Raw genomic sequence first — 16,285 nt, 5'->3', positions numbered from 1 at the left:
ATAAAAGAAATAGAAATTATAAAAGAGCATTTAAAATGTTTTGAGAATTGATCAAATATGACAAAGAGTAAGAATATTTTGACAGAACTGTTTGAAAAAAGTTGACATCCACCTCCAATTAACAAAGAAACAACAACAACCCTCTAATAGCCGGGAAGTTCAACACAATGAAGTATCCTTGTAATCTGGAAACAGCACAGTATAGACCACTCCTCAAAACTTGGGTGAAAAGAATAACTTTTCCATCTTCAAAATGTTAGTACTTGTACTGCATACGATGCTGAATTGCTTTCTCCATTTCCCTATTACTTTACTATACTTTGCTCTACAACACTCATTTTTACCCCTATAAAGAAACAAACCAGCACAAACAGCCTTATAGTCTAACAACAGCATGGATTTTATGTAATAATCGAATGCACTTCAAGAAACGGTAAAAGTGAAAAATAATTATAATGGATATTTAAACAATCTTCATATTTAATTCATGAAGTAGAAATGCTTTGCACTTCATGACTAAATAACTTGATATGCAAAACAGCTTAATGTTTTCTTTTCTGACTCAAATGATCTTTTTGCTACTAATAAAAAAATAACCTTTCTCATTTTCTCAACATGTTACAAAATTCCTCTGTGACCTACACAGTTCTAAATGCTTTATATGTGTTACCCTCCTTGTCCTGTCCGACAAGCAAAGTAAGAATGTTTTCTTCCATTTTATTGTAGACATATACAGTTACAGAAGTTTCTTAGAGGGAGAAAAATAAAAATTAGTAAAAGTAAAACTAAAATGGTACACGATCTCATAACCGAAAAATAAAAAGCAATATTTACGTGGTTAAGTAGCATGTGCAGTTTGAGAATTTTGCATACCTGTAAGCATCCATTTAGCACTTAGTTTAAAGGTAATTGAGACTGTTTTTAAAGATTTTGGATGCCACAGTATTGTCTAACTTCCTTTCTTATTACAACCTCCAAAGAATACATATCTATATTCAGTCCATTGAAAGTTTTACTGAAATCCATCTACATGTTTATTTCTTTGTTTTTTAGTGAGTTGATATTAAATCATGCTTTTGTGAATATTCACATTTTCCCTTTAATCTGAGTAATTTTCCATAATATAACAATACCACAGTATGTTTAGCCATTTATTAGTGAATGGACATTAGAATTATTTCTACTTTATGATCATAATGACATTGAGAATAGTTCTTAAAAATACATAGGTTTGAAATATTTTCTTTTTTTCTTTTATAAAATATCAAGATAAGTAGTATTGCCGGTTGGTACAAATCGATATCTCATCTTATCAATGCTGTCTTCTCTGTTTTCTATGGTGACTTTGACATATTTCCACTAGCATTACATGAAACTCAGTTGCTCTACATTCTTACCTGTTTTTCAATTTTAGCTACTGTAGTTTTCTGCCATGTTACCTCCTTGTGGGCCTACTTCCATCTTTTCCAATTCCTGTGAGACTACTGACACTTTTTGATCTTTCTCTTGTTTCAGACACTGCAAGACCCTTTCTGATTGAAAAGGGATATGCCATTGCATTTCTCCCTCAACTTCTGACTATATATCTCTACCAGATAATTACTTGAGCGACAGACATAGCACATCTTTGCGTCCTGCAGACCTATGATTCCTTACTTATGGAGACGCTGCATGGTGTGTACTTAGCTGTACCATCTGCTAATAAGGATTCTACATCCTATGTATAGTCCCCAAGTGAAATCTTGAACTCTTCTGTCTTCTTTTGATTCTAGATTTTCTGGAGTTTAAGAATAGACTCTCATTTATTTTTCAGAGTATTCTCTAAAACTAGTGTCATGTATTGTACCTTCAATACTACCACTAAACACAAACATCACAAAACTGTATAGGACCAAGTATGCCAATTGACAAATACCTCTACTATTAAGCAGATTACATGAGATTTCTACATGCAACATCTGCTTATTTACCTGTAAAGGCTATATGAAATATCAAACCATCTTACATGTGACCAAACAGGTTCAGACATATGATATATTGATTTAAGAAAGAAACAGAAAGAAAATGAGACAAGAAAATATCTAGGTAACATACGGAAGAGGTAGGAAAAAACCTACTGATGTTTTCATCCTGCTGTTCTCAAAGCTCCATCTAACTATTCTCTGGCTTTCAGATTTAGTTCTGTTTCTCTTGATACACTCTTTATTATGCTTTAATTAATACACTTTAATTAATTATAAAACCTGTTGATTTCTGCTGAAACCCAATTCAATATTTTAATTTCTACTCTGTCTACATGAACTAATCCTGACACAATAGGACACCCATAAAAGCCAAGTTAAGCAAACAACCAGACTTAAAATTTAAAAATCTATCTGAACAAATCAATGTCATAATTGAAACCTTAGAAATAAGAAGTTGTTATCTATAAAATAAATCATATTATTTTTTTACATGTTCTTTTATTTACTTATTTATTTATTAAAGATTTCTGCCTCCTTCCTGCCACCACCTCCCATTTCCATCCCCCTCCCCCAACCAACTCCCCCTCCCTCATCAGCCCGAAGAGCAGTCAGCGTTCACTGCCCTGTGGAAAGTCCAAGGACCTCCCACCTCCTTCCCGGTCTAGTAAGGTGAGCGAAATCATATTCTAAAGTAAAATACATAGAATATTCATAAGTAGTTAAAATATTTCCTATTTAATATGATTATATATACTTACAATGAAAGTATATGTATAATTTTTTCTTTTAGATTGTAGTTACTTTTATTAATTATGAAGACATACTCTATTATAGATGTCCAAGAAATATGATCTTATGCCTTAGAATATTCATAAATATAATATTCTATTTTCCTGTTCTATAAACTAAAAAGTTACAAGTCATATTTAAGTAATTTCTCACTATTTTTCTTTTCTTTTTTATTTTCTTTACTTTCATTTCATTATCTCTCAATTTATCCTCTCCTTATCAGTTTTTGTTTAGTAATAAGGCAAGATAATCTTTGTCTTCACAATTTGTCATCAAAAGGTTCTATGCAAGTTGGTTTAAAGAATAAATATTTAATAAATGTTCAAATATTTAGATTTTTGTAGTTGTGGTAGAGAGTGTGAAGCTTGAGATCAAACAATGGTCAGCCTAGTTCCTGGTGAGACCTTTCTGGTTGCTTTGCAGGTGTGACCTCTGAGTGTGACTCTGGAGAGAAAGAGGGTAAGAATATTCTACTTCTTTTTCTTATAAAACCACTAACCTTATAATCACCAACTGTATCCCTAAAACTTTGTAACTCTGTCTAAAAATATTTTCACAGTAGGGTCTAAGATTTTAACACACATTTTGGAACCAATGCAAATGCCTATGGCATAGCATGCCCACCACTGTTCTGAATACTATGGAGAATTTCGTATTTCTCTCAAGTATCTATATAGGGATCCCCAAAGGAGCAACAAACAATGTGCAATTATCATTTCTCAAGTTATAAACTCCCTGCCAACTTCATTATTCATGATTCTCTGATTCAGTCATACACCTTAATAATCTCACTACATAGAAAAATCATTTCTCAAACAAGGTACTTTCATATAGATACTTAATACCTTCCCCTCATTCTTAAGAAGCATTTCAATATTTTTTCTAAAACAAAGTAATTTTCCAACCTGCCTAACTCTTGTCCAAGTACATATTGATAGAGTTTATACCCATGTGTATGTAGATGCCACAAGTTAAAGTCAAAAATCTTCCCAGATCTCTATATACATTATCATTTGAGAGGAATTCACTCTCTCAACACTTCTTGACTAATTGTCCAGTAAATCCCCACAGTTCCACTCCTATTCTCTCCATAGTAGGTGGACACAGAAGTGCATGAGCTTATCCACCGTGATTTTGTACATAAATACGCATGCCTGGAAAGTATTTATGTTTTAAGATCTATGTTATGCAATAACTAATTCATCAACTAATGGAACACTAAGTGCTTTGTTTCTAGAGTGTGACTCGATTAAGAAGCATTATTGAATTTGACCCAAACAAGTGAAAAGGAGTTTCCATTTTCATTTCAAATATTTTTGTTATCTTTCTGAGATATATTTAACTTTTAAATTTATTTTTAGCTCATTTTTTTCTAATCTTTAACTAATTAACACGTATAGATCCTTCTTTTTCTCTTATTTTCACATAACCATTTCCTGAAAGGAGAGACATCTGTAGAAACAGTATTTCCTTGCTGCAGTGTAGTTATATGAGTCCTAATGGAGAAAATCAGCCCTAGATTGTTCTATGAATTTGGCTAGGTCAAATCAAGAGTTCTTTAAATCTTCAGGGAAAATCCGTATCAAGCCACACTAACTGCAATCTGTTTCTGATTCACTTAACTCTTCTTGATTTATGCTAATTATGTAGATATAGGATGATGGCTCATTATGAGACCAAAAAGAACATTACCTTTAACCTCTCAGAGTAAATTTCTGAAGGCGCAATAACTATCATTAATCTAATACTAACATCAGTATGAACATTATTTAACAAAAATTACTATTTTAATGTACATACATACATGGTAATAAGTAAAAGAAAAATGTAATTTACCTAATTTACTACAAAAAATTAAATTTCATTTCTAAGATTTTTGGTGACATTAATTCCAATAACTCTTTCTGACTGCCCGCATACATTAGCTTTGGTTGCTCATAATACTGAATGGTATTTCAATTTCAAACTTGCCCTCAACAAACAGGATGAAGAATGAATGTGCTCAGGTATAAATTGCTTTATGCCTCAATATTTATCTATTATAATCAATAACACCCAATCCAGAAGGAATGAAAGTGCATGAAATGTAAAACAATTTCATTTCATACACTCAGCAAGATGTTTGTTCTTTTCTGGAGTAGAAAAGATTACTAAAATAGTAACGACAACAAGGAAGCTTCTCCTGTAACAGTTATAAGGTAAAGTAAGCAGCAGGGCATTTACACATTATGCTCAGGTCATTTTTTTAAAAATATACTTACTGATTTCTTCCAGTGTGACACTTACATTCTCTCCTCTGTTCATCAACCCTAACGTCTTCTACAAATTTTCAAATGCTGCTATAGACATTATCTATGAAAATGATATGTGTTCTGGTTAATCTTCATTGTCCATCCGATTGAGTTTAAGATCACCATGAAAACACATCTCATATAATATCTATGAGGTTGATTCCAGAAATTGAACAAAGGAAGTCCAACTCTACCCTCAAGGTGGGCAGGGCCATATATGGTATAGTACCAAAGACTAGAGAAGAGAGATAGGGATGGGGAAAGGGCTGAGCACAGTCATCTTTATCTCTCTGTCTCCTGAATACAGGTACAACATGACCAACTGTGTCAAACTACTGTTTCCATGTTTCCCCTACCACCTTAGACTGTACCCTCAAATTGGGGGTCAAAATAATGCATATAGTCCTTAAGTTGTTTTAGTCAGATATTTTATCATAGCAACAAGAGAAATAACTACTGCAAATACACCTGTGAGAAATGTCATGCTGTAACTCATTCCTTTTTGTCCTAATCATAATGAATTTTAAAATAAAATAACCAAGAAACAAAGATGGATGACTTTTGAAAAATAGAAAGGAAACCAAAGGTTTATCTTCGTAGATGAAAAGGTCCTCCAAACCCTTTCACATGCAAACTCCCAACACAATACACATATTTAGTGGATGCCCACAAAGTTTCCAAATGGCTAAATTCAATGAAATTTCAGGATTTCATGTCAGAATAAGATAATTCTTTGCTTTCTATTCGCTAAAACCACAATATAGGAAAAGACAATTAAGAAAAAGATACATTTATAACAGCAACAAATAGCAAAAGCAGTATTTGCATACAAATTAAATCAAAGATGTAAAGTATATGAATACTGAAAGTAAAATAAAAAAATTAAAAATAGAAAAATAGTTTGTGCTAATGGATCACAAATCAATATTGTTAAGCTGTCCATGAAACCCAAAATAATCACCCACAGACTTAATGCAATCACTATCAAAATTCCAATGGCACTTATCAGAGAAATAGGATAAAAATCTTTGATTGTTAGAAACCACACTCAAAATTATCAAAAAAATCATAGTACACGAAAAACTTTGACTCAAATGTGGAGATGTCACACTGCTTGATTTCAAGATATATTCTTTAGCAACTGTAACCAGGAAACCATGGTGCTGTCTTAAAAGCACGTACAGAGGGCAGAGGGACATGCTCCACAGCACAGGAACAAACCCCTGCAGGGAAAGTGCCTTGATTCTCAGCACAACTGCCCAGAACCTGCAATGAGGAAAGGACAGTGTCTCTAATAAAACTGGATACACACATGTGCAGGAACACAATTAGATCCTTTGTCAAACCATGAAAAAAGAAAACAATTGAACATGCATTAAATGTGTAAAAGCTAGACTCAAAAACGTATAATTAGTCAAAGAAAAATACTATGAACACTCAATCATATTAGTTCATGCAAGACAATTTTGGATATGACCCAAAACACAGTTGAACAAGGTTATGTTACCAGTGACAGCATATTCAACTTAAAACAGTTTGCGCAGCGAAGAATGCAATTAGCACAGTGAAGAGAAAACTCAAAAGGAAAATATGTGGAGCTATAGATCTGACAGAAAGTTACTAGACTGGAAATGTGAATGACAGAGGCAAGGGAACCGGGTGGGGAAATGGCAGTTGCTGATCGAAAGTTCAAAGCTTCCAATCAGGAGAAGAAATGAAACAGGCTTTCATAGCAGAAAGCCTTAGCATAAGCCAACAATACTTTATTGTATATTCAAAAATAGTTATGGCTGAATTTTAAATGTCTTGACATAAAGATGGTAATGAAGGGAACTGGTGGATATTTTAACATGGTTTAACCATGAAGCATATTCATATGTATCAAAATGTCAAAGTATATTCCACTGACATCTGCTATAATGATCTGTCAGTGAAAAGCAATATTAATTTTAGAAAGAAATGGAAGGGCCAGAAAAGAGGAAAGGAAGGAGAAGGGTTTGCACATTAGTGGAGCCTGACCTGTTGAGTTTCCTAATCTTGGTCTTGATTCTCCCTCTCCACAAGTTTTCTGGGCTTCTTATCTGCTCCCGTTTCTGAAAACTCTTTTCTCTTTGGCTCCTGTTATATGTACCTGTCCTCTGTCTCTTATTTTTACCTTCTTATTTTCAAGCAGAGTCTTCCTGAGTTATTAACTCTGGCTGAATTTGAACTTACAATTCTTCTGCCACAGATCCCAAGAAGCTAGGATTGTGGGCCTGTGCCACCAGAACCATCTTCTGCACTCTTTATTTCCTATTACTGTTTTTCTACTTTAGTATTCTTTTTATCCCCTTTAAGCCTGTCTCTCTGATACATAAGATTTTGAATTCCCCAATTTATCAAAATACAAATTTAATAAATACAAATCGCGTAATGTATTATTTCCATATGTAATGATGCAAAATAATTTCTGTTGTTTTATTGCTTTTGTGTAAATTATTGAATACAATGTTTAAGAAGATCCATAATAGAATTTTGAATTTCTGACTGTGGTTTTGTTTTTTGGCAATAGCCTTAATATGGAGATAATAATTTCATTGAATAGGAAAATAATAAATTAAAAACAGTATCACATGTGAAGCATGAGTATTTGCTTTGACTATCACAGCTGAAGCATTTCACAATATCAGAATCAGCCTTTATAGTGCTCCTGTGAAGATAAATGCTATTCCTGATTTTGCTATCAAGTTAAAAATTTAAGACCACAAGAGATGAGAATGCTCAATTTCTCCTCTTTCACTGGAATGAGAAAAGGAAATTATTAGTCACTTAGGCTGATTTTGATTTGTTAGCTGTGTAGCACTTCATCCAATTGTTTCCTGGTCCCATGGACATTAAGCAGGTGCCTACTCCATGTCCAAGATCTATTTAGAGTCAAGGGCTACACAGGGGAACAAAGAAAACAAAATTGCAGTCTTTCCTTCGAGGAACATATGTTCCAGTGAATGCGACAGGAATTGAAACATTATTGGACAGCTAAATTAGATATAAAGAGCGAAATACCAGGATAGAAAGTGATGGATCTATTACTCAATAGAATGCTCGGCGAAAACTCTGAGGATACGACATTTAACGAGAATCATCCGAAGTAATGGAATAACCAAAGTCGTGATCATTCCTGGTACAAGGATTATTGAAGCACGGAGGCTATGTGTGAGGGTGTGCTATGGGAGTTTGGGGACTCAAGAAAGGAACAAAGCGTCAAGCGTGTTCCGCGAGGAAAAAGTAGGAAATGAACACTGATGCACACATGCAAAGCCAGATTGTGTTGGGCTTGCCGCATGTTGGTTTGCATAAACTATATGATGAGGAAAACCTCAAAGTTCTGAATGGTAAATGACCAGAACGTGGATTTGCTGTAGGAGCTCACATTTGCTGCTGACAGAGACTGTGGAAGTTGTTTTAGCTTGCAAAACTTGTAAACTAGGTATAGCAAAGACTGCTTGCTTAGTGTGTCTCTAAGACACTACTTGAATCAGCCTGCAAAATCCCCACTAGAATAAGACCTTAATAACAAACATTTATTTTCTACTTTGCTCTTTGCAAATAATTCTTCTGAGTTGAATAAAACAATGCACCTATTCCTTTTTAAGCCACTTTCACTTACTATCACGATTCCTTTATAATGCAATTGTTTATTTACTCACTTTGTTTTGTTTCTGAGTGCTTGAGGATCAAACCTAGGGTTCTCTCAAAAATGTTCAGAAGGAGATCTATATTTGAGTCAAATCTCTCTCTCTCTCTCTCTCTCTCTCTCTCTCTCTCTCTCTCTCTCTCTCTCTCTCACACACACACACACACACACACACTCACACACACACACACACACAAAGACATACAGTGAATCACACATTTGCACTTGGCACACACACATGCACACATGGCACACACACACACATATGCACATGTACACACACCCCTTTAATCTTTTTCTCCACATCTACCTGCTTCTGCTTCTATAGTGAAATCTCCCTCTAACAGCTTTCTTGAAGATGCCGTATCCTCTCAGCCTTCTGAAATATTTTTGGTCTTACCTCAAAGTTAACAATTTTGTATTCTGTCCTGAAAATTAACTGTTACATCAGAATGCACCATTTCCATTAGCTCTGTACCAAATTTCTTTTGAAAGCCAAAATTCAGTGTATCACACTTCCATTTCTTCAGCACTTCATTGTTCCCTCACATTTACAGAGCAGCCTTTGCCATTACAATTCTAAGGAGCTCAAATCTGACCGTGGCACTCAGTACAGAAGCCAAGGGTATGCTTTAATCCTGATGGCAACTAAATAACTCTGCTGATACAGGTTCAAGACCCTAAGGTAGAAATGTGCTTTTGCAAACACATGAATTTGCCATAGTTCATTTCTGGAAAAGACAACAGCAGAAATAATGTAAGGGAATAAGTCAGTTAGAATAGTTCTTCTAAAAGGACAGTACTTTGGAGAACCCCAACTGAATGTTTTTGTACCGGGGGGGGGGGCTGCCTCCTGTAGTGATGGAGAACTAGGAGTGCACTTTGCAGCACAGACTGAAAAGGGAAAATCCTGCAAGAATGGTTAAGACATAAACTGCATTGCATAAATCTGAGCCATAGAATTAAGGGAACTAATGGCATGATGCTCGTTGTTATTTCTCGCTAGTGTTTATTTCTGAACTACACCCAACAAGGTGATCAAATGAGGACACAGGGCTTTCAGTGAGCTGAGAAGAGATCTGAGCATCCATTTAAGGATAACATGATGATGAGAGCTGATTGTCAAGAAGTCTAAAAGGAAAAGAGCTGTGCATGAAAAGAGGGGCAAAAATCTGTAGAAGGATCCCTTTGAATGTTTTCTGGAAAAAAAATCAGCAAACAATAAGGATACAGGATATCAAGGAAAGAAATAGCAGGGAGATAACAGACATAGAATTCACATGGAACTCACATGAAGCCAGATCGTCTTCTGAGATCTCTTTGGCCAGAGGAGAAGCCCCGGAAGAGTCATATCTAAACATAGGCCAAGCCCTCATGGCTGCCCAAATTGGCCTCATGTTGTAGACTAAACAAATCTTCACCAAACCTTTGTCACCCCTAGCATCAACCTTTAGTTACTATGAAGCTTAAACAATATGAAGTTAGAGAACTGACCCACACTCAGTTGAATATTTTGTAATTTGGTCCACCCATCCTCGAGAATGGCTTACATTCTATACTATGTATCTGTCAGTTCATCCTCAGGAAAAGTAGCCAAGGTACTAAAGATGAGGAATTCATTCACAGGACTGCTTATAACAAAACACTATTTTGCTCAGGATAAATATCTAGGTTCTTATATCAGTCTACTTCAGACAGTTGGGAAACAAAATACTGTAACAAGGGTTATTATTCAGCAGTAAGAACCACTATCCATTATAGTGGGGAAAATACAATTTTCTAACTATTTCTAGATACTTAAGATAAAACATCAAGCCATTCAATAGCTGGTAAGTTCCAAGACAATCCAGCCCCAGAGTAGAAGATATAGCAGAATGCATGAATATGTGGGTAGTGCTTAGAACATAAAGGGTTCCTTCAATTAAATAAATAAATAAAAGATCACGGGAAATCAGTATAAAACAGATGGCCTTTTATCAGACAAAACATTGATCAATTTCATGTATCATACAATAAATGTAAGGTGACAGTAAGCTTGGACACAAGTCGTTACAAATCAGAGACAAACAGTATATGTTTAGAAATAAAAGATCACAATCCTGTCAAATGCTGTAATACAAACACTGGCCATGTCACACACTTCTTCAGACAGTTATAGAAGGAACAGAAGCTGCAATCAAATTTATAAATCCAGTCACAATTTGACTTTGAAGTCCAAGTTTGAGGACTTTCTTTTGGATATCTCAGAACAAGTATTTTTCCATCTTTTAACCATATACCTAAAAAAGTCATTGCATGTTTGATTATAGTAATAAAATGATAGAAAAATCCTATATCCATTTACCAAATTGAGAAAGGTTTTTCTTACCCATATAGAATAAACGCCAAAGAAAATAGAACACTAAGGTATAAGATAATCTATACTATTCTCTCTATATATATAAATTCTAAAATAATCTACATTATTCTATACATGCATAGAATCTACTATTTAATACATTTGTAAGAGATGAGTATAAACAAAAGGAAATGCGGCATAGATGTTCTTGCTTGATTTGGATTTAAAAACTAATAGAGTTATGTACTGCTGAACACACAGTTGGTGGGGACACTGAGCAGTGGGACTAAAGAGATTTTTGATTTGAACATATTTGAAAACATTAGTTTTGATAAGATTTTATAATTCAATGAAAGAAAAAAAATTAAATAAATGTGAATTAAGGTGGGAAGACTTCACATCAACATGGCAAAGACCATTCCAAAGATTGGAGTCCACAACTAAAAGAACGAGAATGCAACCTGAGTACCATCTCTCATTACACTCTGCTTCCTGAGAGTCATTGTAGCCCATGGCCTCCCAATTCTGCTCCCATGTCTTCCTTGACATGATTGACCATGTCCCTTGGAACTGTTAGCCAAAATAAATCCATTTTTTTCTAAAGTTTTCATTCAGGATGACTTAAACTTGAACTCACTATGTATCCTAGACTGGCCTTGAACTCACAGCATTCCTCCTTTCTTGTTTCTGTCAATAGGGTCATGATGTAAGCTGCCATGCCTCAGGGTGTTACTTTTTTTTTCACTACCTAATACAATCAACTCTGTGTTTTGAACACTGATAGTTAAATTTATTGTCTTTCATTTTTACATACTGTAGGACTAGGCTGAAGAGATGGTTTCTTTAGCCGATTTTACATTCAATGAAATCAAGGTATTTCCCGGGCAGACAGTTATGAAAGGCTTATGCACATTGTTATCTACATCTAAATTCTCTTTTACTTGTAACATGTGAGCCCCCATTAACTTACAGACCACGCTCTCGTCTTTTCACATGATCTCAACTGCCCTCACACAAGACCAACTTTTGAGCCTTGATACCCTTGGTATCTCTTGATGTTTTCAACATCTCTCTTTTTCCCCCCAGCCAGATCAAGGTCCTTGTTTCAAGGGATCAGATAGTTAGTCCATAGATACCAAAATAATTCAAAATTATGGTCAATCTAAAGATAATTAATGAATACATATGTAAAGTAGATTTGGTCATATAATATTGCATCTTTACAGGGTTCAAATTAGTATGTGAATGTTCGTTGCTTTGCTCATCATACTTAGCAAGAATCCTAAGACACCAGTTATTTACATTTGATTCCCTACCTTAAAAACCACTACTATATTCATATCCAAATGTTTCCTTGATTGGGAAGACATATAGAATATATAGAAAAAATATTTTTCCAGCAATTAGAAATGTTAAATAAGAAGGAGGTAGCTTAATAAAATCCTTGTGCTAGGACAGAAAAATCAATTCTGTTCCTTATTATTTGCTCTTGTTTTATATCCCAGATTCTAGTATATATTTTAAAAAGCTGTCCTATTTGTCAATCTGTCATAAAATACATTTCAGCTTCAAGCTTCATGCTCCTGGGGAAATCACAAACATCTCATTCGGCTGAAGAGGCTGAAATTCTAAGCAGTGCAATTAATATCTTCCATTTTTGCCATAGGCAGAGAAAGCAGTTCCTTAGAATCTGAAACACTAATTGTGTCTAATAGCTTACATCTGGCTTGTACCAAGTTCAGCACATTAGGACGAGCTTATGTGTCCTGATCACTCGGCTCTAGTGGGCCCACTCTGACCTCAGCTTCAGAGTAGCTATCACATTTTAACCTTTCGAAGCAATAGAATATTCATGAGTGAATGAAATCTGGCTTCAGGATACCATCCGTAGACACACTTCCCACCGGATGCTGCTTTATTATAACTGGCGGTTTCAAATAAAATGACAAAAACACCATGAAACAAAATCTTTTCCCCCATGAGCTTTTCAAATGAAGTTTTGTTTAAAATAATTGGCAAACAAGGATGCTACTTGGATACACTTCATTTCAGCTCCATGCTATGAAAATTCAAGAATCTTGCATTTATTAGCTTTAATAGATACTTCAAAGCACAGCATCTAAGAGCACTGTCGAGAATATACACAATGACAAGAGCTTCTACTCATAAAATCCCCCTTTCAATTAAAAAAAATTAAATTCCTAATATTTCCCGTAGTGAGTGTTATAGCATTGTCCACATGGGTTTTAAGCACAGAGTTTGTGGTTGGGGTTCTAGTTAATAACCTTCCCCACTAACATGAGGATTGAGGCTGCCAAGATCGAGATGAAAGGCAATATTGTGTACTTGCCAGGCTCCTCTTAGGATGGAAGCTGTCAAACCACGAGCAGGGCTCACATTTAAAGTATGCTTCTTCCTACATTTTGTTCTTCCTCATGTGCACACACAGTGCAGTGGCTTCTGGTTTCTTCACAAAACTTCTGCTGTGGAATAATCCTATTGTACACTGTGAATATGTGTTACTTTCATTGCTTTAATAAAGGACTGAATAGCCAAAAGCTAGGTAGGTAGGAGTAGGTATGGTGGAGGGGACTTGGTGGAGGTTATCTCCACAGTTCAATACTTCACTCTCAATGTTCTTATTCATTCTTTTTGTTCTTACTACTTACCTCAGTAAAACTGCACATTTTCAAGTCTCAACTAGTCCAATGGTACTAGAGATTTGTGTCCAGCTGAAATGGCCCTTTCCAGAGAAGAAGCAAGTGTCTGGTTAGAAACCTAATTAAACAGCAGTAATCAGACTGAGAAAGTCCTTGGCTGGGGGAGAAATGGAGGGTGACTGAATAGGGCTCATACTGAGGTAAGAATTTTGCTTACCTTTAAGTCAATAAACAAATAAGGAAGATGAGCTGCTTTAGCTAATTTTTCATCTTACCTATGCATTGTTCTAAAAATGTATATGGTTTTCAAAATTTATTGAATTCACAAAAATCTATGTCCAACCAATTGAAAAGCTAAAGAGATAGTCTGAGCTGAAAGAAAAACAGAAATATTAACTTCAGAAACAAAATTCTGTTAAAAATGAATTATTGTATTTCAGCAAAAGAAAATATATTCAGAAGACCACAGAGTGAGACATGAGAGACCGTGGTAGTAAAAAATATGAAAAAATGCGATACATTGTAAAAAGTATGATGTAGATCATGAAACGTGAAAATTAGAACTAAATAAAATATTGATGCTATACATACATACATATATGTATTTACATACTTATATACAGCTATAAATAACAGTTCTTAAAATTTGTACTTCCATGTGGTAATAAGAGAAATTCCTTATGTACTAATAAGTGTCACTGATTTATGCTAATATTTAAATGTCTGTCTACTCTTGAGCAAACTCTAAGCTCTGTAATAATCTTAATGTAATTATCTTAATGACTTTTAGATATTTAATTTATTTTTAATAAATTTCCTTACTATAGTAGCTAATAGGTGTGCATTGAGAAATATCCGAATATTCTATACATTAATATATGACCAACCATTGACAGAGAAAAATAATCACATAATATCTACAAATATAGTTTTTAATAAAATATAGTAAGAATAATTCTTTCAAGTAAATTGGAAACTTTAAAATTTTTACTTAAAATAAATAATTACTAGGTATATGTTACACAATTCTTCATCACCCTGTCTTTGTCAATAAAGTTGGTTAAATAAGTAATCCATTTTTATTGATGCTATGAATTTAAATACTTTAAATCTTATATAATGTATATTTTAATCTTTCAAAATCTCTTTAGAAAGAAAAATCTATCCTATGCATAGTTACTCAACTATTTTATGTTTTTAGAAATGGATGAGCAGCTATATGCTCTTGGATAACTGGCAGATAGTTCACAGGTATTTCCAATATTGTCTGGATTCTTGCCTGCTTTAGTGAATAGACATTTTGAATAAGATCAGGAAAATTCAAGCTGGTTTCTGTTAGGTCTGCCACGTTCTGGTAAATGGCCCTTCACCTATGATTATATGGGAAACAGAAATTGTATTCATTGTGTTTAAAATACAAAGAAAGAAAGCATGAAGTTGGAAGGGGATGGAGTTAGAAGTATATCTGGGAATAATCAGAAGAGGAATGGAGGTGAATACAATAAAAATATATTGTATACATGCATTAAGTTATAAGAGAATTTTATACGTATGTATATTGTATGAACATAACAAAATCCAAGGTTAATTCTGACAACTAAAAAAATGTATTAATCATAACAAGTGAATCTTATTTGAATCACCAAACAAAATATTGTAATAAAAATACTTAAGCTAATGAAAGGAATATGACTAGATTGAATATATTTTACTTTACTTTACATTTACTTTATATGCTAATAATATTGTAAGTATGGATTATAGTAGTTACCCACAACTGTCAACTTGATGAGATATAATATTATCTGGGTATGTATTTGAGGGACTAACTGCATGAGATAAATGGAGATGGGAAAACATACCCACTGTAAGTACATAGCCACTACGGGTGACAACATTCCCTGTGCTGAGGTTCTGGACTTCATGATAAGAAAGCAAGTTAAACAAAACTATTCACTGCTTTCTGAATGAATATGGGAGAAATTAGACCAGCTGCTTCAAATTCCTGGTATTGGGACTCTCCAGCTATGACAGACCATAATCTTACACTGTGAGTCAAAATTACATTTCTCCTCTAAAAGTCCTTTATTAGAATCTCCAAGAGTACTAGGCACACATTGGAAGGGAATGCTAACCATATGCTATTATCCTTGTCAAAGCTTAGACTATATCATGTAATCAAAACTAATTACAACAAAATATTAGAATAGTCAAAAAAGGCCTAGTCAAAAAATATTCTCATATGTCTTCATGTCAAGTTTGCATTTAACTGCATTTATGGAGAACACATGGAAGATTTATGTTTTCAAAAATATTTTAGGGGCTGGAGAGATGGCTCAGTGGTTAAGAGCATTGCCTGCACTTCCAAAGGTCCTGAGTTCAATTCCCAGCAACCACATGGTGGCTCACAACCATCTGTAAATAAATAAATTAAAAAAAATATTTTAGTGATTCCTTTTGTGAGATTTTCATGTAATGAGTTCTTAGAACTGCAACTTTACTTTATGTTTACTATGTTAATGGTTTTCCTTCCTCTTTTTCAAAAAGGTTCATGTATATTAAGTCATTTT

Source organism: Microtus pennsylvanicus, chromosome 19, assembly GCF_037038515.1.
Source record: "Microtus pennsylvanicus isolate mMicPen1 chromosome 19, mMicPen1.hap1, whole genome shotgun sequence".
NCBI lineage: Eukaryota > Metazoa > Chordata > Mammalia > Rodentia > Cricetidae > Microtus > Microtus pennsylvanicus.
Note: the sequence above shows the minus strand (reverse complement) of the source record.